A 27,975-nucleotide genomic window follows, 5' to 3' on the forward strand; every position below is an offset into this window, starting at 1 on the left:
AAGAACTTTGCGATGACGCTTGGCACCTCCTTTACCAGACCTTTTCATCTTTTGCCAAGACCAGTCAATTGTTGCTTGTTAGGTGTGAAGGAGTGGACTAGCCACCACCTTCCTACTGTTGCTATTGCTGTTCAACACGCCGTCCGAAGCGAAAATGATCTAGTGCCATAGAGCAGCGCTCTTTTATATCTTTTAAGGTTAAAGCAGAATGATGTGCAACCAAGTGGTATAAAAGCTACAAAGATTCCTCCCATTATGAGTAGTTTGCTATCAAGTAGCGACACTGGCTCTTTTCCTTTTGCGTACACGGCGAATGAGAACTCTCACTCATAATCGCCAAAAGTGCAGGAACTCAGCGATGAGTAAATTTGTCTCATGGTTTCCTGTGGAAAACCTAGAAAAACTGCCAGAAAATGAGGAAATTGACGAAAATTTTATTCAGTCTCGGAGTAGTACCAATAGACTGAAAGAATCAAATCTTTACTTTTCTCAAATTCGGGAATTTTTCCCTGGAAAATCCTGGAAAAACCAGGGAAAACATGAGGCAAATTTACTCATCGCTGAGTTCCTGCACTTTATTTCTTATTTCTGAGATAACTAAACTCAAATTTGGGTCGTTCTCATTTGCCGTGATATCACCTTGAAAGATATCGGCGCCGGTGGTTAGCGTGATTACCTCTCACCCCAGCAGGCCTGGGTCCAATCTCAGTCAGCGCCACCGGCATGTTCTAAGGCATAACATCTCTGATAACGCCTTCCTTCGGGAAGTAAAGCCGTTGGTCCCCGGTTGAGTTGATGGGCCGATTGGTAGGGTCCAGGTACACTGAACGAATTTGACATATTCCTGTTATGTGGAAGTCTAATAAATTTGCGCTATAAGATAATCCATTGAAAATGATGTGATTGAAAATGTGTCAGGTAAATTCTATATGAATATCTGATACATTTACAATGCTGATAATTTGGTAACTTTTATATAATCGTCATATGATAAATGAAAATCGATTAAATTATAATAATTAACTGAAATGGATTTGAAACCCATAAGCATAAGCTATACTTTTCACCACAATATAATATATGTATCATAAATCAATCGAAGTAAAGTTTATGTGAAAATAACATGAAAATTACTTCGTCTTTTGACACATATATTTAATCGATTTCTAAAAATAAATTCGAAAAATAAACATCAGGCAGTGAGAACTTTCACAGTTGTGCCTTTTTTTTATTGTAGCCGATTTGGGATTCGATCAAGATCTGTTGAGGTGTGATGCTTTCGGTGTCTGTGCTCGATTCCACTGGGCCACGGCTGACTTCAAGATTGAGCTCGTTCAAATAGCATGAAGTAAGAACAGCTCTCCCGACATGGAATGTAGTGCAACTTTATGCTCGTTTTGCTAGAGTGAAGACAAATAGCACTGACAAATTTATGTTCCGTTTCGGTGGTGTGGTTTGTTCAAATCTTTCTTAATGCACCTGTGTGCAATAAATCAACGACTAAATTATATGATTTGATAGAACTGGCTCATGAAGTTCGAGTACTACTTAGGGCTGGAATCTGAATTAGCCGTGTAGAAGGCTTACAATTAGAATCATAGCAAAGTAAATATTACAGTAGAATCATTTTTTTTTCAATCTCAATACATTCTTTTCTGGAACCAATTATCATATGAATGAGTGTACGTTAACATCGTTGAAAATTGTTTCAATAATTTATAAAGAACAATCATGTAAGATGTATTTTATTGGGAGCGATATTCATCCCAGAAAAACATGCAAAAACAAATGCTTGCTGTTGGATTTCTTAAAAGGCATTTCTATATGACTATTTAATGATTGGGATAGATCTGTTTACAATCTTTAAACGTCAAAAATCAAAGCAAGCTATTACCACAGACAAACAGACGTAACTCTTTGAAAAACTTGTTCTTGAAAACATAGTATCTCAAAACATATAACCTCAGTAACGACATCTCTCTGGCTTCTCACAGAAAACAAGCTTGCTCGCTAACTCGTAAACAATATTGCATAAAAGTTCTATAGAATATATAGAAACGTCAAAGTGATCCGATGCCAGCGCTGCGGCGAGTAGTTCGCGGAACTGATAATATTCAAATCAACCGTTAAATGCATGAACGAAGATACACAATGAAGCGTTACGTCTGTTTGTCTGTGCTATTACAATGAGATATACATGTTTTCCTATACTGCATGACATAATAAATGACAGTCCAATAGTTTCTACATGTCTATTTACACGCGACATATCAACAAACGTCAAAAATCAGTAAAAGCAACTCCAATAAAATATACATGATTATCTTATAAGATATATATTTTAGTGAGCAATATTCATCATTAAAACAGGTATATTTTACTGAATTTTCTCATAGTGCAAACTTATATGATTTTCCATTAGTTTCTAGATGTCTGCTCCCACCCATGACATATCAACAGTTTTTCACCATGAAATATATCAGACAATATTCATATACTTCTTACCTTCGCTAACCACGTTCGAAGCAAAGTATTATCAAGTACTAAGTATGTGAAATTACGATAGAAATCATTCCATATCGCAGTCATAGTTTTTAAGTGATAATCCAATGGAATCTATCAATCATCACATAGAATGAATAAATCTGCTGACATTGCTATGTTATAAGATGGATCCAATAAACGGTACATGTCGATTTGTTTCAGTGTAGCATTGGAGCTCAGTACGGAAAACAAATCTCGCGTCACTTTTCAATAGGTCCTATCTACATTGATCGATTCTCTTCACCGACACTCTCTTTCGTAAATAACTCGGCTTCACAAATGTTTCCTGCCGCCTTCGAAGAATTAGATGCTTCTTCCATCGAAAATATCCGGCCGTGGCGATTCAAAGTTGATCAAGGTTGATCAAAATAATTTGTACCCCTGCTTCCAGTTTGATTACATGAGCATTTTGTGTGATCGTTGGTTCTGAATATGGACAAACAGGCAGATGAATTCTATTCCTACTGTTTACTGTAATAAGCTTGGTGGCCCTGAAAAGAGCCGTTTTGTTGCCAATGTTGGTGATGATTTAACCTCTGAAACCAAACAGAGTGCGTCTCTGTCCCTTCAAAACGTAGATGACATCCATGGCCGCTTACGCTTGGCGTGTTTACTGCAGGATCTCATTTTTCAGGAACACCTTCAGCACACCTCGTAAATCAGACCGGAGATACGTCAGCCACCGCCACGGCGAGCCGGACGACGGATGGTGGTTAGCTCGAAGAATTTGCGTTTGGTTCTGAATATGGCGATGAGTGTGCAAAATATTACGCAATTCCAGCCTCCCTATTCGCACGCGCCCGAGGATCGGAGGCGAATGCCACTTCGACTTGTTTCGTCAACTTACTACTCTCTGACGACTGTGCTGGGGAAGCAGCATATATGCATCTAGGTAATTGATGGATTTGTTAGTTAATTCGACGCTTTTGGACAATGCTGGACATTTACCAGTTTTTCAATAGTTTCTTTTTGAAAATCAACATTCGATGTTATCGATGCGTAGCCATATTTCTGATCGATTGGTGATACAATTATTGAAATTGGACCAGAGACAGCTGAGTTATTAACGTTCAAAATCTTTCTTAATTTGTTACATGTTCCATTTTCGGTTTTCACAAAGTGTACCCCCTTATAGAAATCAAAGACGTAGTCCTACGTCAAAAAAGTAGTCTACAAAGGTTTGAGTCTCGCGCGCGTATTACGGATATAGAGGACTGAATTTAACATTTTATAAAAAAATGCAACTTTGAAGCTTATTTGGAAGATACTTTGAGGTAGTAGTAAGTTTTCTGGCAAATGTTGGGGGTTCGTGAGCATTCCTGACATTGCTGAAAATTATGAAAGCATCAGATTGCGGGGTTGCTAGTGTAATAGGATGCTATGTTGATTATTCATTAACTCTTGATTGCTTGTAATATTATGAATATTTTAGGTGGACAAAAAGGCGAGCTAAGAGGTGGACGCCTGAGCTTTTCCACATTTATATCGCTGTGAAGCAACTGTAAACTCTAGAGGGAATTTATATCTGTAACTGAAACCAGTTCGATTTTGTTTGCTAACCTGGTTAAAATGTCATATTTAATTATCTTAAAGATAATCGTCCAGCACAAACCTTTGTAGGGGTAAGAGGTCGGACCATCATCATCATCACATTAAGGAGGCTTTCAGCTTGGGGCTGGTTCACCTCCACGTAACATGTTAATAACTTATTCTGCCATCAATGCAGGATATGTTGGTATCATGAAGGCAAGAACAAATATTGAACTGATAGCAGAGTAAGCTTTTAATATGTCATTAAATTGAATAAGTTAAGCAACATAGCTTGATGAAATATAATAGCAAAATGTGATATTAATTTGCTTTGATTTTTGCTATTCTTTAGATATGGTAACAATTGACTTTCCTATTACTCTGTTATGGACATTAAGGTTCTTTAGATTTTTTTCATATTATTGTAGATATTTTACCTCTTATATCAGCAAAACTAATACACGCAGAAAAATTGATTTTTGTTTCAGGGCCTAATGTATTTTGTTATTGATTCATAAATATTGTATCACTATTCCAACAAAACATATTTTTGAATCAACAAAATGGTTTTTAGAATCCACAACCGGTTTGTTGATTCTAAAATATTTTCCGTTGAATTAATCGAGTAATGTATTTGAATCAATACCAAAAACATATTAAACCCTGAGTTGGCATCAATTTTGAACATCGGGAAGCCGCCCTTAATCCTGACTCAAGGCCGGAAGGAATCCTGTTCACAATCGTGCAAAAAACTCGCAGGCGCCCGCATCTCCAGAATCATCGGATGGATCGGATACAGATACTCCTTAAGATCACCTATCGCTGTTTCTTCGCTTCCGGGATGTATCGTAGAAGGTAATATGGAAGACCCTGATCCGTCCACCACAGTCGCGCCGATCGCTTGTTCCAGCCATCGGAGTCATCCCGGCCCTGTGTGTGGAATTGTGAAAGGGGTCTTCCAGACTTCAATACTAGGCAAGTACTCGCAAAATTCACTCAGCCACGTCTCTCCTGATGATATCTCCCTTACCAGTGCTTCTACGCCAGCCAATGTGTGAACTCTGCCGCGCCGGTTCGTGTTGTATGTAGCTACAGTCATTTTGATCCAGCAATCGAAAGTGAATCTCCGGGACGTACGTTAGAAAGCAACACGGAAGTCTCTAATCCACCTAGCACAGTCGAGCCGTTTCCTCATCAATGCAGTCAAGGTCGTCCTGGCCCTGTGTCTGGAGTGCGAGAAGAGGTCTTCCAGCTTGCTTGGCAAGTATCAATGTAATAATGTGTGTTCCCTGCCTGAAGATGTTTCGCCCCCACAGTTGGACTATTTGTTCTGCCACTGGGCACTGTACCTGTAACATTGAACTTCATTCTGAACACGCTGACGATGCTTCAAACACTGGATTCTCGGGACGCGCCGTGGAAAGCACTTTGGAAGCCCTCGATCTCTCCGACACGGTCCTGCATACCGCTGTCTGCACTCTTCACAGTCCCGCACGCAATCATCTCTTCGCAGAAATCCAAAGCGTTTCTGGTCGTTTGTAAACTCTAAAAAGAACGAAGTCGGTTTGCCATTGTCAGTTCATTTCGGTGAGCAAACCGCAAAATCTGAAGCGGAGAAATGCCACCTTTTTGCTCAACATTTCATGAGTTCGTTCAATGAATCTTCGGCCTCACCAAATCAAGTCACGATTGCTATAAGAGATTCTCCAACAGATGCATTTGAGTTCCGTCCGTTTCACATCAGTGAACATACCGTCAATCTAGCTCTTCAAAGGTTGAAACTCTCGTTTGCTGCCGGGCCAGACGGCATTCCTGCGTCCGTTCTGAAGCTGTGTTCGGAGTCGTTGCTCACTCCCTTGGCGAAGTTATTTAATCTGTCACTACAGGTACATGTTCCCCGTCCACAAGAAAGGTAATAAAAGGAATGTCCAGAATTACAGAGGAATCACATCACTATGTTGCTGCTCCAAGGTATTCGAGATTATCATCAATGAGGCGCTCTTCAGCTCTTGTAAAAATTACATCTCCACGGCTCAGTATGGATTCTACCCAAAACGGTCAGTTACAACCAATTTGACCGAATTCGTGTCGCTCTGCGTTCGGACAATGGACCCTGGCGGACAAATCGACGCGGTTTACACTGATCTCAAGGCTGCATTTGACCGAGTGGACCTCAACATTCTTTTGAGCAAGCTTGAGAAACTCGGAGTGTCTGGATCCTTCATCTCGTGGTTCATATCTTACCTTACGAACCGTTCACTTTGCGTTAAGATTGGAGCTTCTCGTTCTGAAGTGTTCACGAACGCTTCCGGAAGTAATATGGGACCCCTTCTGTTTTCGCTTTTCGTCAACGAGCTTTCGTGTCTACTGCCACCTGGATGCCGGCTATTCTACGCTGACGATGTCAAAATGTATGCGGTTATCAATTGCATCGCTGATTGTGAGGAGTTGCAGCTGATTGCAACATGTGGATCGTATGCAGAGTTGGTGCTCCCGTAATTTCCTGACGCTCAGCATCAACAAATGCATTGTGATATCATTTCACCGCAAACAAAACCCGATAATATTTGATTATTCCATTTCCGGGCAACCATTAGAGAGGATTAGCCAGGTCAAAGATTTGGGAGTAGCACTCGACTGTGAATTGACCTTCAAACCGCACTACAATGACATCCTGACTAAAGCTAACAGGCAGCTTGGCTTTATGTTCAAAATATCTGAAGACTTTCGCGATCCGCTTTGCCTGCGGGCGCTGTATTGTTCGTTAGTACGTTCAATCTTAGAGTATAGTGCTGTCGTCTGGTGCCCATACCAAGCATGCTGAATAGCCAGATTTGAGAGTGTACAGAGAAAGTTTGTTCGCTACGCACTTCGTCATCTGCCTTGGCGCACGCTATGTCTGAAGGCACTTTTTTTGCAACATTCATGTACCTCTGATTTTTCTTCACAGGATGTTAGTGTTGATCATAACAATCAAATCTGTGATGGTTTTAAAATATTTCATCTTGGATTTTTTGAGAAAACGTGTTCTGAAGTTTATAGAGCAGATTATGAAGACTTATATGGACTATGGACCATACAAATCTATTATGAATTGAAAAAAAAGCAGTTAAATAAGGTTCAAAAGTTGATTTAATTAATCTAAATGGCATTAAAGAAGTTCTCTTTGTAAGTAAGATCCATATTGATTATGACGACTTTGCGCGCAATCATTTTATATTTGTTGGTAGAACAACATCTTATTTAATTTCTCTTTCCTCATAAGAGTAAAAGAAAAAAAACGAGCAGGACAGCCACGCAGTGTTGCCAGATTGTTTTCATGATTATAGGTATCAAATGATTGAAAAATCGGTATTTATCGGTATTCACTATTTTAATTAATTTTATATTTTTTTCCAAACTTTTGGACTAAAATCGAATGATGTACTTTCCATGTAAGTCGGAAGAAATTTCTGGAATATATTTGAATTTGTCTCTTAATGGTACCGACAAAACTTCCAGCGGAAGAAAAAGGAAGATCTTGTGGAGGAAGTTCTAATAATTTTCGGTAAAACATCCGATGGGGATCTTCCAAGACAAATATTGAGAAACTTCTGGATTTTTTTTGAGAAACTTTCGGAAAAAAAATCCAGAAGCCATAAAAGTTTGGAAATTGGAAGCCAGGAGAAGCTCGGAAAACCTTCCAATAAGCCCGAAAAAAAAACCCATGGAGAGTGACTTATGGAAAAACTTCCAGAGGAAGACGAAAGAAACTAAGATAGATTGGAAGAAACTTCTGGAAAAAAGTCGAACTCCAAGCTTACGGAACAGTCTAAAGATACTTCAAGGAGAAGATGGAATATATCTGGAAGAAATAGATTTCTGAGGAATGTTAGCACAATACTCCCTGAATTTCTTCACAAGCTCTATTGATCTAGCAATTTTAAAATTTATAAAACATTCCTGAAAACCCCACAATGTCCCTGAAGCTTTCAGAACATTCCTGAAAACTATCCTGAAAACCATTAAATTTCTTGAAGCTCTTTGGACTTGTGAAGTTCCAAAAATATTACAGTTTCCTTAATTTCATTGGATTTCTCTGGGCTTTGCTGAGACTCCTAGGTTCTCGAATTTGAATAGAAGTTAATTAAACTGTCTTTAATTTATGGCAACCTACCCGAAATTTCGAACTATTCTTAAGTTTCAGAACTTCTGAAAAGTTCCTGAAGTTTTCCTTTAGCTAATGGAACCGCAATAAAACTCTGGAAGCATTCTGAAGCAGTTGAAAAAAACTGACGGGAGAAGACGGAAGAACCTTTCGAGCGAAGCTAGAAGAAACTTCCAAGGGAAGTCGAAATAGCTTTCCGGAAAGAATCAGAAAATTACAGGGTAAGGTGGATGAAATTTCCTAGGGAAAGTTGGAAGAAACTTCAAAAGGAAGATTAAAGAAATTTCAGGAAGTTCTAAAATTAACGTTTTTATGGACTAATTTTTCCACTGAATAAAAGTATTTCCTGATTTCTAGAAATTACCGGGATGAGTCATCAGCTGTTTTTCGACTCCTTGGTAACCAAAAACGGTGAGAAAATGGAAGCATTAGTCGAAAGAGTATCAAACATAAGACATTTTTGCAAATGACATTTTTTTGAGCAGGCTCAATAATTTTAATTCAAAAAGATAAAAATCTCTCACAATAGTTTCTTCTCACAATTCAGTGCGGGCAGGCAGTAATGATTGTTAATGAAAAATCGGTATAAATCGGTATTAAAACTCAAAAATCGGTATCCTGAGAAACTTTATCTGTATACCGGTATCATGTTTGAAAATCGGTATATCTGGCAACGCTGCAGCCACGTAATAATAGTAGGCATTGGTTTTCGTCCTGTTTCGAGTGTTTTTTTATAGATGTATCGTGTAGGAAATCTGGAATCATGAAGAAATTAGATAGTTCGCTTGAGGTGCTTCGAAAAAGCGACTCTGTAAAAAAAAATCAAAACACTTTAGAAGCGACGATCGTTGAAAGATTATTAGTGGAGTTCAATAAAGGATATGACAGGTATCCGGAAGTATTGTGTCCCGTTCTCAGTAGGTGGCGAAGGTGGCATTTGTCACCAACACATCCTGAGGGGTGGAAAATTTTCCAGGACTTTTAAAAATAAATAGAGATGTTTGACTCAACGGTGAGATCGAAAATAAATTCTGAAAACCATGACGAATTTGTTTGAAAATCGTTTATCCGATAATGTCGACAATACAGGAATGAAACTCACATGAGATTAGCTCCTTTTGCCCAGTAAGTTTAGGTAGCCCTCACCTTGAATTACTACAGAATTGCTAGAGCTTCATTGCACTTCCCATATTTTGTCTAAGGAAACTTTCAGGAAGGTTCAGTGACTTTCTAGTAAATTCTGCAAACTGGAGGGATCTGTAATAAATATAAGGAACGTTCTGCAAACTTTCAGAGAAGTTCATTGAACTTCAGGGAAGCTCTACAAACTTCAGGAAATTCTTCAAACTTGAAAGATGTGCTTCGGTCTTTAGAGGAGAAGTTCTATAAACTTCAGGAAAATTCTGCGAACTGCAGGGACGTTTTGTGAGCTTCAGGGGAGTTCAATGTGCTCCTGGTAATTTCAACGAACTTCAAGAGACTTCTGTGAACTATAGCAACATTATATGAAATGCTCTGCAAAAAGTTCTTTAAACGTGAGGGAAATTTTGCAAATTTTAGGATGGTCTGGTAACAACAGGGAACATTTAATAACATTTGGAAAGTACTGTGAACTTTATGAAATAACTGAGAATTTCAGCAAAAAAATGCCAAACTCAGAGACGATCATATAACATCCGGAACGATTGAAGAATTTCATCGAAGTTCAACGAAATGAAGGAAAAACTTATGAACAGGTATTTGAAATTGAATCTAACTTCTAATAGCTGTCTCATCGGGTCGTTGGTGGAACCAATCTCACTCCATGTCTTAGAAATCAGGTATAATAGAGAGAATTTCTTGCTATATCTATTTCTCTTTCACGCTTTCCTTGTGAAATGTGATCGAGGGCATGAGCAAAACAATCAATGTTTTTCAAATTTTTTAATATAATTAAATGTTTTATTACAGTTGTTTCTTTTTACCATTCATTTAATATTTTGAACTTTGAAATCGGGCTAGTGGTTCAAAAGTTATGATTTTTTGAAAAAAGTCATTTTTGAAAAAATAAAAAATAAATCGATTTTTGGGCCACTCTAATGGTCACCCTAATGAAAAAATAAATAAAAAATTGTGATAAGAAACAAAACTGTAATTTTGACCATAATCTGAGAACCACAATATCGTTTTGCTATGGAATGGCGGGATAATAGTAAATTTAGGGACTTTTGTTTAATTATTTTATTATTAAATTTAAACATTATGAGATCCCGATAAAGCTACGGTATCTGACGGTACCGAAGAAGAAATCTTCCTGTTTCATTGAAACTTAATATTTTGACTTCTTCAATCCCCTTTTGAATCATTTTCAGTTGAATGTATTTCGATTCGTAACAGTTTTGTATCGTCATTAGTCCATATACGCCTTCATAAACGGCTAAGTATACTTCAAAATACTTTTTCTCACAAAACCTAAGATGAAATATTTTAAAACCTTCACAGATTTGATTGTTAGGATCAATACTAACTTCCTGAGAAGATAAAACTGAGGTACATGAAAGTTGCAAAAAAAGTGCCTTCAGACATAGCGTGTGGCGTGACACGGCTAACTTGCCGTTTTACGTGGATCGCTGTCGTCTGCTTGGAATTGACACCTTGGAACAAAGAAGACGGAACGCTCAAGCTGTGTTTGCTGCTATAATCATTACCAGCGAGATTGATTCCCCCGAATTACTTCGGCAGCTTTTCTTTTACGCACCTGAGAGAGTGATAAGACAGCGTAATTTTGTACATCTCGCAGCTCGTAATCGACAATATGCACGGCGAATGAGAACGACCCAAATTTGAGTTTAGTTCACTCATAATCGCCAAAAGTGCAGGAACGCAGCGATGAGTTAAATTTGTCTCATGGTTTCCTATGGAAAACCTAAAAAATCTGCCGGAAAATGAGGAAATTGACGAAAATTTTATTCAGTCTCGGAGTAGTACAAATAGACTGAGTGAATCCAATCTTTACTTTTCTCAAATTCGTGAATTTTTCCCTAGAAAAACCTGGGAAAACATGAAGCAAATTTACTCATCGCTAAGTTCCTGCACTTTTAGCGATTATGAGTTAACTATACTCAAACTTGGGTTGTTCTCATTCGCCGTGTGGGTTGAATGAACCTATCCGAGCCGTCGCTATTGCGTTTGATGACGTCTATATGCATTGTTCGACTTTAATGTGCCGTTAACTGTTTTTACTAGAAGACTGTCCTAAATTAGAATGTGTCCTGTTTTTATTTTAATTATATTTTTTTACTTCATTAAGACAACCATATGTCAGATGAATCATTGGAACAATAAATAAATAAAATTAAAAATCATTTCTCTGCGTGTAGCAAATTATTGATGTTCTTTCCCCCCACTTTAATAGTAAAACTTGCTATTGATTTGATATTCTCGACTACTCGGGAATATTCGTATCTAGATCATCGTTGCGAGATCATTATGGTGGTGATCGCTGTGTGATACAAATGTTTGTTTTGTGTCCTACTTAAAGTTTGTAATGTTTCAAGAAAATACGCAGTTAATTAATAATTTATTTTTATCCTACAGTGGTTTGCTCGTGTAGTTGTATGGTGTGCTGAACTAGCTGTGCATGAATTGCCGGATCGAATAAAAATTTAGGTAAGCACGACATTGGCTAACGCGGTATTTGGCTGTGTTTCCTAACAGGCATGCTTCTCACTTGCTCTTCCAGTTTCCTCACTTTCTATACAATGCCGAGCTCAGAACGATAATTGAACTCATTTTGTAGCCTGATTCTGTTGATAACAGGGGCGTTGATCCTTAGAGCGGTCGTATACCCTTTTTCTTGTTTTCCCCTAGTAAAAAAACCTCGATTACTTTTTTTCAAATGGACGTATCTGTAAGCAACCGCCAATTTGTCGAAACTCTTAGCACTCCCACGCAAACGAACACTACCATCAGAAAGGGTAATCTTTCCCCAACAAGATGGTGTTGTTAGTTAACATTGTTTACATAAGCAGATACGTTCCTTTGAAAAATAATCAAGAAATTTCGTTTGTTCGTTTCGCGTCAATGTTATCTTGCGTAACCAACTGAATGTTGAAAATGAGACGGCTGGACGCTTCGAGATTATAACCAACATGATTCATTCTGAGTTTTCTTATTGTTAACCCGATCGACCGTCCCCCACACTCCTGCGATCGAAATAAGGCCTTACAATGCTTCGGTCCAGCTGACACGCCCATAGTTTCTGATCACAGAATGTTTTCTATGCTGTTATCTCCGGCTGAAAACCCCACATTTTAGTGAGTCTCAATCTGCATTGCCCTAATGAGCTCGATTGAGTTTCCTTTGTTGATAATTCGATTTACGACTGGCGAGTAGCGTTCCTGTCCAAACATGGTAGGATGATTGATCAGTAGGGACAGACAGAAACAGCCAGGTACATCCAGGCTGTCGTACTCTCGTAGCCAAATGGACATATGTATACCGTTTACATAAGAAGTTGGTTAATCAGGCAAACGTATTCAAGGACAGTGACGTTTTTTCCTGTTTTGCTATGCGTTGGAAAAAAATAGGGATGATTGAAATATGAAACGCCCACAAAATTAAGCATTCGGTGTTTGGGTTTAACGGTTTTTAACGGTTTTCATACATATGGAAATTCAATACTATGTTTGGCCTACTAGGAACCAGGTGCCCATGTAGTCGCTATATTTATAGTCTGGCGTGTACAAAATCCTGGAAACTGGCAACTTTGATTTCTTCAATAATTATCTCTCACCCCGTGAAAATGCTCAAGCTTTTGCAGAACTTTTTCGTTTCACGCAACATTTATTTTTATGTAAATAGTAAAAAATCCCTCAACATGTGTATTATTTGTCGTCTACGCATTAGCCGCGTCGATGTTCTCCATGAAAACGTTAAAATAGCATTCAGAAGCGCATTGATAAATTACCACCTGAATTGATTTAATTTCTGCTAGATTTAATTATCGTCACGATCACAATACTTCGACCATATTGATCAAAAAGAAACATTCATGCTCGATTGGCTCCCGTAAGTGACAGCTCGAATTGTGTAGGAGAAGTCTGTCAAAGCAGTCATTAGTAAATTGATATTTTGACGCTCTCATACGCTCTCAATCGCAGCAAAATATCGTGCTTGATATTGATTTTTGATATTGGGAGACTATTCATAACGTGTAAAGTTGAAGCTGAGAGTTGAATCAGCGGTTGGAAACTAACGATTTAAAATTGACTCACTACTTGACTAGCCTATTGGTCCCAAGCCCAAGTAAATCGATAAACGTACCCAATTCTAGTTGAAATTCTAGTACTACACAATGTTTGTTTTAATTCGCTATGAAAGTTTGATAGATAAAATGAGGGGTTCGTGGATTTTCCTATGTTTCGAGGGGTGCATCGATTACCTTGGGACCGTTGATGGTACCTGAGCTGAGCCAAAAAGTTGAGCACGTTTCTTCGGGACCTTCTGGTCTGCCGTTTCGTTGCACAACGTTTTCTTAGAAAGAGAAGGTATAATAATGCTATCTCATTCATCTCTTCACCGATGGCAGATACGAAGCGACTGCTGCCAGCTGCTATGGAAGTTTCGGTTGCATTCGGGTGTATAGTAAAAATCATGAAACTCAATCTCACCACAGTTTGATGAGATTTGCAGGTGGTGAGTTTTGTTAGCTTGATATTCCGAGCTGCGATATCACAGCTTGCAATTGGCAAATCAAAGTTGGCACTCGTGGAGAATAGAAGAAGTATGAGTTTGATGATGGTTTCAAAATTTTACACGGTCTGCAATCTCACGAGTGCAATCTTAATATGCTTTTATTTTGCAAATGGAGCATTTTATCGAAGACTACAAATAAAGAAGACTGGCAACTCTGCCAAAAATCAGGAGACAGTAACCGCCTCTTCTGAGCAAAAGTGGAACCTGTGTATGATGGTGTGTGTTAATTCACGCATGCATTCACACACATAGGTAGAAATAAATAGCTGACAATTATTGGTTTTGATATGATTGTCGTAAAAAGTGAAACGATTCTTTCTTTGCTTTATGCTGACAACGAGTAAAATTCCAGCTGAAATTGAACAGATAGCGTTAGTAAAGTATTGAAAACTAAAACTATGGCAATGATGCCATGCACAATAATGGTGGGACCTTCCACTTTTCCTAAGCCCTTTAGTGATGGATTTATGGTGCATTAGTAAAATGCATGCCCGTTCCGCACGGCTTTGGCACCTGGCCACAGCGGGGGGAGTTAAGTTGTGACTCTCGGCAATTTGGCACAGTACTCGCTGACCATTTGAATGTCACTGGCCAATCCGATGCTGTTGTTATCATTATCTAAAATTAGCATTTAACATCTAAAATTAGCATTAGCATCGAACAAGTTGCACAATATCGTAGATGGTACGAATTCAAAACTATTAAAAGCAAGACGGATATCTATTACTGGACAGATAATAAGTAGGAAACAATCACTATCTCCCAGATAAAGACATATCCCGCTCCAACAGATAAGAATTGTCCTGGCCACGTCCTTACAGCTGGTAGGGATTAGAAAGGTATGTTGGTCCAACATTTACTTAAGAGAGATGCAGAGACCTCTACGACCCCTCATAAATTTCTCGGGAATTTAGTAATTATGTTAGTACGGAAGGTAAGCCATAGGACACACCCAGTCAGTGTTGCTGGCAAATGTAGATTTTTTTTTAAAATAATTGTTGAAATTGCTGACGCTCTGCTGTAACATAAGGTTGCTAAAAACATGCTTAAATCTAAAATTTATGGCAAATGAAAAATTTACCCTAGATGGCATTACAACAAACGCTTCGATTGTTTGTGTTCTGACAACATCCAAAATGGAAATATATTCTTTATAAATGCGTGCCGTTTGGGATTGTAGCATAGAGGTAACTCTAAGGCTAGAAGGTTCCGAAATAACGTGCTCAACTTTTTGGCTCAGCTCTGGTACTCTCTTCGGTCCCAAGCTAATCGATTCACCCCTCGAAACATTGGAAAATCCATTAACCCCTCATTTTATCTGTCAAACTTTCATAGCGAATCAAAACAATCATTGTGTAATAGTAGAATTTCGACTAGAATGGGGTACGTTAATCGTTTGCTTGAAACCAATAGGCTAGTCAAGTAGTGAACCAATTTAAAATCGTTAGTTTCGTATTGATTGTTGATTGTAGTCCTTCAACCTTTCATGTTAATATTCTCCAACATTAGATTCTGCTACGCCTTCCGTTGGATCGTGATGTAGGTACCGGATCTTTCAAGTGTAACTATTCAAATCGACGTATCTGCTTTTGTAAACAATCACTTCAATCGACGGTTTGTCTTAACTGCTAACTCATCCACGCAAACAAACACCATCAACAGGTAGGGGAATCTTTCCCCTACAAGCTGGTGTTGTTAGTTTCTGTGAGTAAGCTAGCAGTTGCCACAAATCGTCGATTAAAGTGATTGTTTACAAAATCAGATACGTCGATTTGAATAGTTACGCTTGCTTTCTTCTTTTTTGGATCCTTGAGTTTTCAGCAGCTTCCGAATGACGGTAGTTCACTCAACGGAGGTGGAAGCCACCAATTCCTTATAATTGATTGCTTCCAACTGGCACAGTAGACAATATTTCGGTTCATCGTACACAAGTAAAAGTTACTTTCACTAGGCATCGATCCGAGTTTCAATCCTCTACTTGATCCACCATGACAAGTTTTTCGGTTTGAAGTACACGCTAACTTGAAAGTACCCATTAATGGTTGAAAAAGACCCATTTTGAAGAAAAGTGGCTTAACTCATTAAATGAGTAAATTTTTTACCCATTAATGAGTATCTGTTACCCATTAATGAGTAATTGTTAATCATTAATGGGTAACAGATACTCATTAATGGGTAAAATTGTTTATTCATTAATGAGTTAAGCCACTTTTCTTTAAAATGGGTCTTTTTTTACTCATTAATGAGTACTTTCAAGTTAGCGTGTAGGAAAACCACCAGCTTGCTGTGATTAGCATACAAATTGCCGTGAAATTTTGTAGAGCAAAACAAAAACAATAACGAGTACCGTGTTATGATTATTCGTTTCGGTGACATTTGGTCACACACACACAGTCACTGTTTATGAGCAGTCTCACTAACACTTGTGCTTCAAAGTTCCACCTTTGATTGACAGAGACGCTGTTATCGAGCGTGATTTTGTTCTTTGGTGAGATTTGTTTTTTTGAAAATTTTCCAACTTTGGTCAATGCATTATCAAATGGTAAATTTTCATCGACGTTTTATTTGGATAAATTGATATTTGTACCCGGTGAATACAGTTAAACCTTGCTAGCACACTATTTCTACTCAAAACTGTCTAGACTTGAACTCTGCGTGGTAAATATGATCAAATTAGCTCTCTAATATTTTAAAATAGTCTTTATGCTAAAGGGGCCGGGCTTACCCCCAGTTCCCCTACAGAGAAGAGCAAAATCTATTGTCGCGTGTGGGGTTTTCCAAATTTTGTCTTCACACGGCTGTATAACAACTGCTTCTCTACTCTCTGTTTCTTATTGATATATACTTTCGGAAAGGTTATAGTTGCCCCTATCCGATGATGTTGTTGGTTTGCGTGGGCGTACTTTGGTTCGCGTGTAAAGGGCATTAGAAAGTTTGTTTACAAATGCTGTTGTGCCTTTATCAAATGTTATGCCTGATATAATGTTCCAACTGGAATTTAAAGTAACTCCTCCATATATGCGTTGGGTGGTACTGTCTATCCACCGCTATTTCTCGGCTGTCCTTCAACCAACACTATTAAATATTTTTTTTTGTATGTGATTAGTGTCAACCATAAACTAGTTGATTCGACGCCATTAGCGGCGACTGGTATATAGCCCAGCGTTGCCAGAATGTTTTAAAACTTATCGGTATCAAAGGTTTAAAAAAAATCGGTATTTATCGGTATTTACTATTTTAATTAATTTTATATTTTTGCCGTTTCTGAAAGCGAAAGTTTTAACTTTTGGACTATGATCGGAAAATTCCGGAAGAAAACTCCAGAGAATATTTGAATTAGCTTCTGGAGGAAGCTGAAAACAACATCCAGAGAAAGAAGAAAGAATCTCTCCTGGAGAAAATTTGAGGAAAGTTCTGACAGAAGTCGGAAAAACATCCGCGGAACTTCCAAGACATAAATTGAGAATCTTTTGGCGAAAATTTAAAGAAACTTTTAGAAAAAAAAAATCGGGTTTCACATTCAAAGGGAGGCAGAAAAGTTTCGGAAATCAGAAGTAAATTCCAGAAGTAGCCAGGGGAAGCCATCAGAAGCTCGGAAAAACCTTCCAATAGAAGTAAAAAAAAAAACAACTGGACAAAATTCCAGAACTAGACGAACGAAACTTCTGGGAGAAGTTTCATTGAGCTTCCTAAAGAAAACGGAAGAAACTTCCTGGACACGCTGACATAAACTTGCTAAGGTAGATTGAAAAAAAAAATTCTGGAGGAAGTCGGAAGCCAGAGCGCTAACCGGACAGTCGAAAGAAACAAGGACATAATTCCGGAAGAAAGAGCTCTTGGGGGATGTTCTAATGATCCAGAAAATTTTCCAAAAGGTCATAAAACATCCCTGAAGACCCCGCAATGCCCCTGAACTTTTTGGAACATATCTGAAATGTACTTAGGAATATTCCATATTTCCTCGCAATTCCTTAAAAGTTCTTGTAATTTTCCTTAAGTTAATAGGGCTGTTTTGAAGTACTTTGATCATGTTTGAAATACTTGGAACTTCCCTGATTATAATGAGACTACCGGAATATCTCTAATCAACTTTGGAGATCGCTAGAATTTCTTGAAGATTACGAAATTTCTTAAGCGCTCTCACAATTTTCTTGAATTTATGTTACATCAGCAGTAGAAGTTCTCTGATCTTCCAGATTTTTCTAATTTTCAAAAGACACTGCCATTAATAAGCACGGAACTTCCCATAAAATGTTCTCACAATGTGCTAATGTTCATGTAACTTCCATTACGTGTCTTAAATTTGCATGAGTCCCTCGGAACATTGCTGAAGTTTTCGAAAATTGCCTGAGTTTCTCAGAACTCCTTTAAAATTTCAGCGATTTCCTTGAAATTTATTGATCTGTCCTCAGAGCTTCTAAAATTCTCTCAATCCTCCCGAAACTAATGGAACTGTCCTGAAAACCATTAAATTTTCCAGAAGTTCTTTGGACTCAAAAGTCTGAAGTCATCAATGATATCCATGATTTCACCGCACATAAATCAACAATACATTTGTTTCGATGCGTTAGCCCATAAGCTACAACACAAAGCCTCTACAGAATTGGAACTCGTAGAACGCAATCAAGAAACAGTGTTAGATTTCTTACGATATCTCAATAATTTGTGACTCTTTATGAAATCCAACGGTACATATAGAAAGGTAAATAAATTTGGAAGTCATATATAGCAGAAGCACTCCATTTTTGAGTTCATATCCGTTTGAAAAAGACAGGATAAGTGTGGCTTATGCTTAGTAGGACGGAAATTAGATTCAAACCCCTATATAAGTGAGAGCAATTAATTATGACGAAAATAAAATTAAAACAGCCCACTGGACTCGAACCACGAACGTTGCGATTATCAGATCTGTGCTTTCCCCATTGCTCTCTCCATGCTTTGGAATATGGATAGACTAAAAACGAATAAGAAGCGCTCGATATATAATCGATAATTTGGTGTCGCATGTTTTTCTGCTGATCAGAGAATCTGCTGGAGATAATTTGAAGCAAATCAAACATTGCATTAGGTCCTAAGTAACATTGACAGATTCTCTTCGTCAACTTTCTCTTTGTATCCAAACAGACATGTAAAGGTATTTCCAGGTATTTTCAGCACACAGATCGGAAAAAGAAGCTTTCATCTAGCATTTAATATGACAACCACAACAAGAAACGGTTATGTCCTCAAGTTATTAACGAAAGAGAAAGTCGACGAAGAGAATCGATCTATTTTACCTAGGACCTAAAGCAATGTTCAGCGCGCCGTTCTACAATGTTATATACAGTGTTGGAAAAATATCAAAAAATCAAATCCACCAAGATCACGCTTGATTTTCGTGGACAAAAATCAACAAGCAAACAACTGCGGTTGATTTTGCAAGCTGTGATATCGCTGTGATAAGCTAACAAAACTCACAAGCTGCAAATCTCAGCAAACTGTGGTGAAATTGAGTTTCATAATTTTTGCTTTACACCCGAATGCAACCGAGACTTCCATAACGGCTGGCAGCAGTCGCTTCGTGTCTGCCATCGGTGAAGAGTAAAAAGAGATAGCATACTATACTTTCTCTTTCTAAGTAAACGATGTGCAACGGAATCATTTTTGTGTCGAGTCAACTCTCAGCTTGATTTTTGCACGTTGTGAATAGTCTCGCAATATCAAAGGAGCTTGTAAAATCAATATCAAGCATGAGGGGGGCGACACATCTAAATCTCAATTCTAGATGCTCAAAAAATCTCACACTATCGAATAAATCTTCGAAAAATCTTCTTTCATTTCTCTCATCTACTTGCATCGTGCATCATCTTTTTGCAGGAAATCTTCAAAATCGTGATAAATCTTCTTTCTATCTACTCAGCGTACGCGCAGCTAGCCACAGCAAAACACAATATTTCCTGCATCGTAGATAGAGTCGTCCCCCTCGATCAAGCATGATATTTTGTTCCAATATCACGCGTGATATTGCGTGCACATGAGAGCGGAAAAATATCAATTGATTTCTGATTTTGCCAACACTGTTTATATACATAAAAAGCTTGGTGATGTAGTCGATAGCGTACACTGCGGCAAATAGACTTAAGAATTTCATAAGGCTCGACTTATGAACGATACATATGAATTTCATAAGCACGACTTATGAAAGATTTTTGTCCAACATAAGGTAGCTCTTATACGCCTTTAGCCAACGTCCATGGTTCGGTTCCAGTCTGCTCCGTTTAATTATTTTTTTGTCGGCATTATTTTTCATAAGGCAAATCTATGAAATGCATATCGATTTCTTGTGGCTAAAATTCATAAGTGGTTCTTATGGAATTCTTACGTTCTTTTTCCTCGGTGTAGAAAACGAAATAAAAAAGATAACAAATCATTGCATCGTCTGCATGGCCAGCTCATATCATTCTCTGCTGTATTCGCTGCGGAGGATGATAGGAAATGCAACTAACATTGAATATAATGAATTTTTGGTTTCAGTGTATATATAAATTTTTTAAATCGGATTTCAACCGTGAAGCATTCATTCATCCCCTAGAGTTTACTGTGTGATTATAAATTCAAATTCAAGTGATTGCAATTCTCAAAAGTTTCGCTAGTTTCTTTTTGTTATCTTCATCGTTGTTCAAAATAATACCGATCGTTGATCCTAAGTTGCATTCTCTTCGCTGACCTTCGCAAGCTCTACAATCGAGCAGTATGTGAGGTACAGTCAACGCAATTTGAGGGAAGGGGCGTGTTACAGTCAATGCAGTTATCGTCAGGGAATAAATAAAGTCATGGAGCATTTTTTGCATGACGATTCATCATGTTTCAGAGCATCGTTTGGCCAAAATTGAGTGCTCAAGTACCTACTTTGCTTACCCCTGACGAGAATATTGTATTGCCGAAGCTGTCACTAGCTCTACCGTCTAATACCGATTCGAACGATTCAGTCAATTGGCATTAAGCGCCCATTACACATGCCAATATATTGACAAACATCGTATTGTCAATTTTCCTTACAAAATTATCAATACATCAATCTTGACAACATTAATGACAACGCGCTAAAGCACTCGTTACACGGGTCAATATATTGACAGTAAATTGACATACTGACAATATTATTGAAAAGGTAATATCGATGACGATGGACTGATGACGAGTATTGTTGAAAAACTGATTTTCATTTCACTTGGTCAATATTCTTCCCCTACCCAAGAGGAGGGAGAACGTATGTCATTTAGATCGACTGACTCACAAAGCACCTTCGCGCAGCGAGGCATGCAGTGTTGCCATTTGTTTAAATCTTCGTGTGTGATATAAAATCGATTTAAAACTAAATAAAAAATGTATCTTTTTATCACCAGGCTTCGGTTATATGGATGTACATTTTCTACAAAATCACAAGCATAATCATGTTATTTTTTTACTTTAAAATAAAATAAATACTAAATATCAGCGAATCACATAACTATACGTAACGTAAATTTATTATTATATGCATGATTTTCATTTATGAATGTTTACCAAAACATCAGCATGATTGATAGTTTCTATTTGGGAAAGTGCGTACCGTGAACGTGGGTTATTCCACACGTGCAGTAATTCCATAGAGGTAACTCTAAGACTAGAAGGTCCCGAAATAACGTGCTCAACTTTTTGGCTCAGCTCTGGTACTCTCTTCGGTCCCAAGCTAATCGATTCACCCCTCGAAACATAGGAAAAACCAATAACCCCTCATTTTATCTGTCAAACTTTCATAGCGAATCAAAACAAACATTGCGTAGTAGTAGAATTTCGACTAGAATGGGATACGTTAATCGATTTGCTTGGGACCAATAGGCTAGTCAAGTAGTGAGCCAATTTAGAATCGTTAGTTTCGTATTGATTGTTGGTAATTCCGCGCACTTTCACGGTACATCCTATGTTAATTAATTCACGTTCACGGTAAATCCTATGATAATTAATAAACTATATGTGCAGCCATTAAATTAATACAGGTTATATGACATCTTACCTACATTAACTTTCTTGCACGTCTTCTGGTCATTAGTTGACTTTAATAATCATCAATAGTAATTTGCCAGAAAGTATAAGAGGATTTTCATTTTGATAAAACTAAGCATTGTATGGGTAACATTATTGTTCTAACGTAACAGGAGAGTTAAGTGACATCAGAAATAAAATTGGATGCTATAATTAATCACCTAGTTCTAAAATCATTCTGAGAACTTAAGAATAGGCCTGGAATAGATAATTATTTAACACTATTTATTCTAAAAATCCTGAAAATTAATTGAAAATGTGCAAGTGGTAGACATTTGTTTAGCCGAGACCCAGTTTTTCTATGTATATCGAAAGTAATACACAATTAATGCTCGGATTTGGTCTAGTACGATAGATTTCATTTATTTCTAACAAATTCATTAATAAAACTTAAAATTACGTTACGTTTGGATAACAAAATTGAACAAAAATATCGGTACATCGGTAGATATTCGTTTAGCCGAATTGTTAAATTTCACCATGAAGATGACTTTTAATAAAGAATTTCGAAGAAAATCGATAGTTGTTAATACTTATTTAGTATGGCCGCCATCGTTACGAATCACTTCAAAAATCAAGACCAACAATTGAAATGGCCTTAACTCCATTTTGTAAGCAAACCTTGTAATGCCATTTTCTCGTGAACCGAAACCTTCATTCGCAAACCTAAACAACAATCGGGTAGAGGAGAATTTCCCCGACCTGTTCATTATGTTGGTTTACCTTTGCGGACTTCGGTTCGCGAGGAAATGGCCTTACAAGGTTTGTTTAAAAAATGGAGTTAAGGCCATTTCAATTGTTGGTCTTGAAATATGGTTTGGCATCGAATCAGACAGCTTTTGCAGTGTTGCCATGTCGATTTTGGCCCAACAATCTTGAACTGCTGTTTTAAGACTGGAAATGCTGTCAAACTGACGTCCGTTTGCGTAAACCATTCCAGCCAAGATTCCCCATAGGTTTTCTATGGGATTACAATCAGGACTGCAAGCTGGCCAGTCCAGCAGTGGAATGTTTTTTTCATCAAACCAAGCCTTGGACTGTTGTCCTGCTGAAAAACGATGTCCTCATTTGCGTCGTTTTCAATATGACCGATCAAAACGTCATCCAGTAGCTCCAGGTACATTTCGGAATTCATCCGGGTTGAGATGAAACAAATCGGAAGCTTTGCATGGTAGGAAAAGCCAGCCCATACCATCAAACTTCCACCACCAAAGTTTCGCTTCGATCTAACGATGCTGGTTTGATTCAAATCGTGCCAGTAGCAACTATAACCGTCTAAATTAAACTTTTTATCGTCAGAAAACACAACACTACGCCATTCCGTCTTCCACTCCATGTACTTCCTGGCGAACTTCAGCCGATTCTGCTTATGAGTGAGATTGAGCTTCGGTTTTCCTTGTAGTTTCTTCCACTTGATGTTTGGCGATTCATTCAGAATCCGCGCAATTTGTCGGGAAGTAACCGGAACATCGAGCTTTTGCTTTATTTGGGAACAGGACAGTCGATTCTGTGTTGCTTCATGCCTGATTTGACCTTTCATCCTTAACGATACTTTGGTGCGGCCTTTGGTGGCACGTTTAATGCCATATTTCGAACCCATTTTGAGGAAATTCCTTACCGCTTTCTCAGATCGACCAATTTTTCGGGCGATTGAGACATTCGAGTGGCCCTCTTCCTTGAACAATCTTATAATCCGCCGTTCTTCCTCCGTCTGTCGGGCACCCTCCGCAATTCCTGAAACTATTACATTTGTCATTAATCAATAAAAATTAAACACCGCATTATTGACGCACCTTGTTGATTTTAAGTTGTTTTATCGAAATATTTTAAAACACACTTGAAAACCGCGAGATATTTGCCAAAAACAGAACTTTTTCGCACCTCCGCTAAACGAATGTCTATGGCGAAAACGCTGTTTGAATGTTTACATCCGCCGCTACCGGTTTGGTGAGTATGTGCGTGCGACTCGTTCCTCTCTCATCAAAGTGATGCAGATACACTACCACTACGACAAATCACATCCCGAATAAAAACATATTTTAAATATTAGCTCTCGGCTAAACGAATGTCTATCACTATAAGTAAATGTTGGATGGATTTTTTTTCTATATATATCCACTAAACCAAGACTCTGCTGTTTGATAATTTTTGAACTACGGAACTGTTCGATAAACGTTTACAAATCAGTGAAAAATTTTAAAATTTGGAAATTCATTCCGAAAATGTTAACCCCATTTAATGATACAAATCAAATTTGTCGATTTTATTGATTTCCTTCGAGTAACAGTCATTTGAAATTTTTCCAATTTTTCCAATTTTTCCAATTTTTCCAATTTTTTCAGCTGTTCAAAAGCCCGGCAAAATTTTGCCGATTTCGGTGATCCGAATTCAGTGTGTAGCTAGTATTTCCAATACATACAGGTCCAGCCATCGTTTCGGTTTGGACCCGAATGCAAACATTAACTCTAAACACACTTTCTTTCGTTGATTCATGTTTCTTGTGTGGGCAAATTGAGGCAACTAATATTGACTTTAATACATTGAGATAAAAAGGCTTCTAACGTATTGCCATTAATGTTGTCAATATTCGTACCTATATTGATGATATTGACGGCGAAATTGGTGGTTTTTTGTCAATACATTCTGAGTATTGACAAAGTGAAATTAAAATCAGCTTTTCGTCAATCAATCATCGTCTTCAATATCACCTTTTTCAATAATATTGTCAGTATGTCAATTTATTGTCAATATATTGATATGTGTAATGGGTGCTTTAGACCAAATGGTTTCAAACTGAACATTGCATTAGGTCCTAAGTAACATTGATCGATTCTCTTCATCGACTTTCTCTTTCGTTTATAACTTGAGCACATCACTGTTTCTTGTTCTGGTTGACGTATTAGATGTTACATAAAAGCTTCTTTTATCGATCTGTGAGCTGAAGATAAGTGGGAATATTTACATGGCCATGGGGATGCAAAAAAAAGGCGACGAAGAGAATCTGTCAATGTTACTTAGGACCTAATGCAATGTTCAGCTTGATTTATGGACAAATGGCATTTAATCAATCAATTTGGATCATTTGCTTACCCAGAGTTTTTACAAAATTTCTTAAAATAGTTTTCTGGTTAAATTCAATATAGAATTTAGTTTATAATTTTTGACCATCTTCATTTATCCACATATAAACCTGGGTACACGACGTTAGGCATACGGTCGTTAGGCATACGGTCGTTAGGCATACAGACGTTAGGCATACAGACGTTAGGCATACAGATGTTAGGCATAATGTACGATAGGCATAATGGACGTTAGGCATAAAGGACGTTAGGCATAAAGGACGTTAAGCATAATCTACCCGATGAATTCCAGAAGGATGATAATGGGGACCGTCTATTGATTGCTGACATCGGTGACAATAATTAAAGAGCCTTAATTTTTGGGACTCATGAAAACTTGCGACGTCTTGGACAGGCAAAGTATTGGGTTGTAGATGGTACGTTTGCCACAGTTCCTTGTTCTTTTCGGTAACTCGTCACTGTTCATGGAAGTATCGCTCCCTCACATCAGCAGACGGTTCCGCTAGTTTTCATTCTGATGACAACAAAAACAGAATCGTTGTATCGAAAAGTATGGCAGGAAATCCTGGAAGCAGCAGGTATGTTTTTTGTTATTGAATGAAAAACCACAGAATTCACAATTCTTCATTTCATGAGCTGTTCTTTGGTATCATATTTTATTCAACCTTAGCTGTTTTTTTTTGTGATTTAATGAAAAATCACAGAATTCACCATTCTTTACTTCATGAGCTGTTCTTTCAGGAATACCTTTTCCTCTTTGACAATTGCAATATGTGTGTAAAAATGTATTACAACAAATGTGTGATTTTTTTATTTCTAAAACAAGATGTTTGGTATATTTTCGATTTTATTCACAACAATTTGGCCACAAAAGAGGAATTCTCATATTAATTTTGCTCGAAAATGCGTTAAAAATGTCATTGTCAAATAATGGCTTTTTCGTGATTTCATTCAGCAACTGTCCCTCTACAGCCATCATCATCAATCCATACCGTCGAGTTTCACCCATTGTCGTTCTCAAATAATTTTTCAGACGCCGTAGAACTGAAAACGATCGCTCGACGGATGCTGTTGTGTTTGTGATGCCGAAAGGTGATTCAGATCACTATATCCTTCCTTGGACCATACACTTTTTACATTGTGGCCTCGGAACAGCAAACATGACCAGCAATAGAGTTTGTTCAATTTTGTCGAACCACAAAGCCATTGTTGATCGTATGATGACATATTAAAATTAAGTGACATTATTTTTCCTTTCAATTTGTACGTAGAATTCAATTGTTCCATAGGTGGGCGAGGAACCGAACTTTTCACAGGCTGGAAAAGGGCGTTTAAGGATTTGCTCTATTATGCTATTTCCAGCTTTATCCTCAATCTGAAAAATTCATTCAAAAGCAGTTTAGGCTGTGAAGGCCATTTGTAGAGTTAAAATTAACTCGTGGTTAAAAGTGAAATTTCGAAAGTTATTCTCTATGTTCGAAAATCCCCGTGCTGTCGATCGACCGGTTTTCGAGCCACGGTTGTCAAAATGTAAGTTGAAAATGAACAACATTGACATGAATCTGATCGACGCATCAAACTTATCCGAGCAGGACGGGCACTGATGTCAGCTGTCAGGTCGACGGTATTAGCAACGTGACGTCACGAATGAACTCAATGTTCATCGGATGAACTTTTTGACAGTTCAAAGATACTTTTTACAAGCACTTAGGCTCTGAACCATTTGGTGATTTTTTTTTTTAACTTTTGGTTAAAATTTGACAGACGGAAAGTTATCTATTACCTCTGTTATCCGAGCATGGTTATTTCTGACAGATTAAATTTTGTTAAATCGATCGACAGCACGGGGATTTTAGGCTGTGTTCCATTTGGTGAATTTTCACTCAAATTTTCTTTGCTATTGTACCAGACTTATTTTTGACAGACCAAGAATCAATTTTGACAAACAACTTCTCGAAAATTGGAAGATCAACAACAAAGGGGTTTTAGAACATTATTATTTATTTTCGAAGTGTCATATTTAAGTGAAAATTCACCAAATGGAACACAACATTAGAAGTTTTTCCGAAAACAAATATTTTAAAACTACCCAATTTTAATTTGAAAATTGTCGAGGAAATGCACGGTGAAAGGTTGTTGCTCGCGAACATTGCAGAATTGTGGTTTACATCTCACTGCAGACTGAAAAATTATCGATAAAATCTACCTAAGAAAAAATCGTAAGTAATATAATGTGTTTAAAATGTTGGTCGACCTGTCCTATGAACAGGTTGAACAGACAGACGAGACGCCACTGGATAAATAATGGATTCCAAACTGTGCATATTGAATAAACTATGTTTGTATAACTTGTATCATCTTTTATTCAACGCTTAGCCTAATTTAAGCATTTTTTACCACACTCGAAACAAGCTTCTAGAGTTGCACTGCAGCAAGGTATTTTATGCCTCACGTCCATTATGCCTAATGACTTTATGCCTAACGTCCATTATGCCTAATGTCTGTATGCTTAACGTTCGTATGCCTAACGTATTTATGCCTAATGGGGTACACTCTATAAACCTGTAGAATTAGGATTATTTAACACTATCAAAATGAGAAAGTGAACCTCAAACTTCAATAAAGTTATAGTTTTATCGAAGATTTTGGACAGAAATGGAGAATCAAACCAGGCCAATTCACCTTAATGCAATAATGCTTGAAGTAACAACTGATGACTCAGAATAGGCGATAAGTGTTAATTAGGTCGTATGTATAGCATTGAATAAAAAAAATCTGAGAACCACAGATTCTACACTGCTTGCTTTGTAACATCTCCTAAAATGTGATTGGGATTTAGAATATGAATGATATAGTTTTTTTTCCGTGTTGGGT

General features: G+C 37.7%; 2 protein-coding genes across 12 annotated transcripts in view; one reads left to right on the plus strand and one right to left on the minus strand.

Moving 5' to 3' along the window:
- Positions 1 to 27,975, minus strand: part of LOC135717437 (uncharacterized) — a 340,543-nt gene that overhangs the window by 147,216 nt on the left and 165,352 nt on the right. The gene's annotated exons all lie outside the window — the stretch shown is intronic.
- LOC135717191 (Krueppel-like factor 3) overlaps positions 11,679 to 27,975 on the plus strand; it is a 31,591-nt gene continuing 15,294 nt past the window's right edge. For 2 of the 3 annotated variants that reach the window (XM_065239152.1, XM_065239168.1), the window contains exon 1: positions 11,708 to 11,869. The gene's annotated coding sequence lies outside the window, so the exon portion shown is untranslated. Of the gene's footprint in view, positions 11,870 to 27,975 lie in introns of all 3 variants that reach the window. The other variant, XM_065239159.1, reaches the window with a different exon arrangement.

The sequence above is a fragment of the Ochlerotatus camptorhynchus genome, unplaced genomic scaffold, assembly GCF_037179485.1.
Source record: "Ochlerotatus camptorhynchus isolate MF236.1 unplaced genomic scaffold, CSIRO-AGI_Acam_v1.1 ptg000006l, whole genome shotgun sequence".
Taxonomy (NCBI): Eukaryota; Metazoa; Arthropoda; class Insecta; order Diptera; family Culicidae; genus Ochlerotatus; species Ochlerotatus camptorhynchus.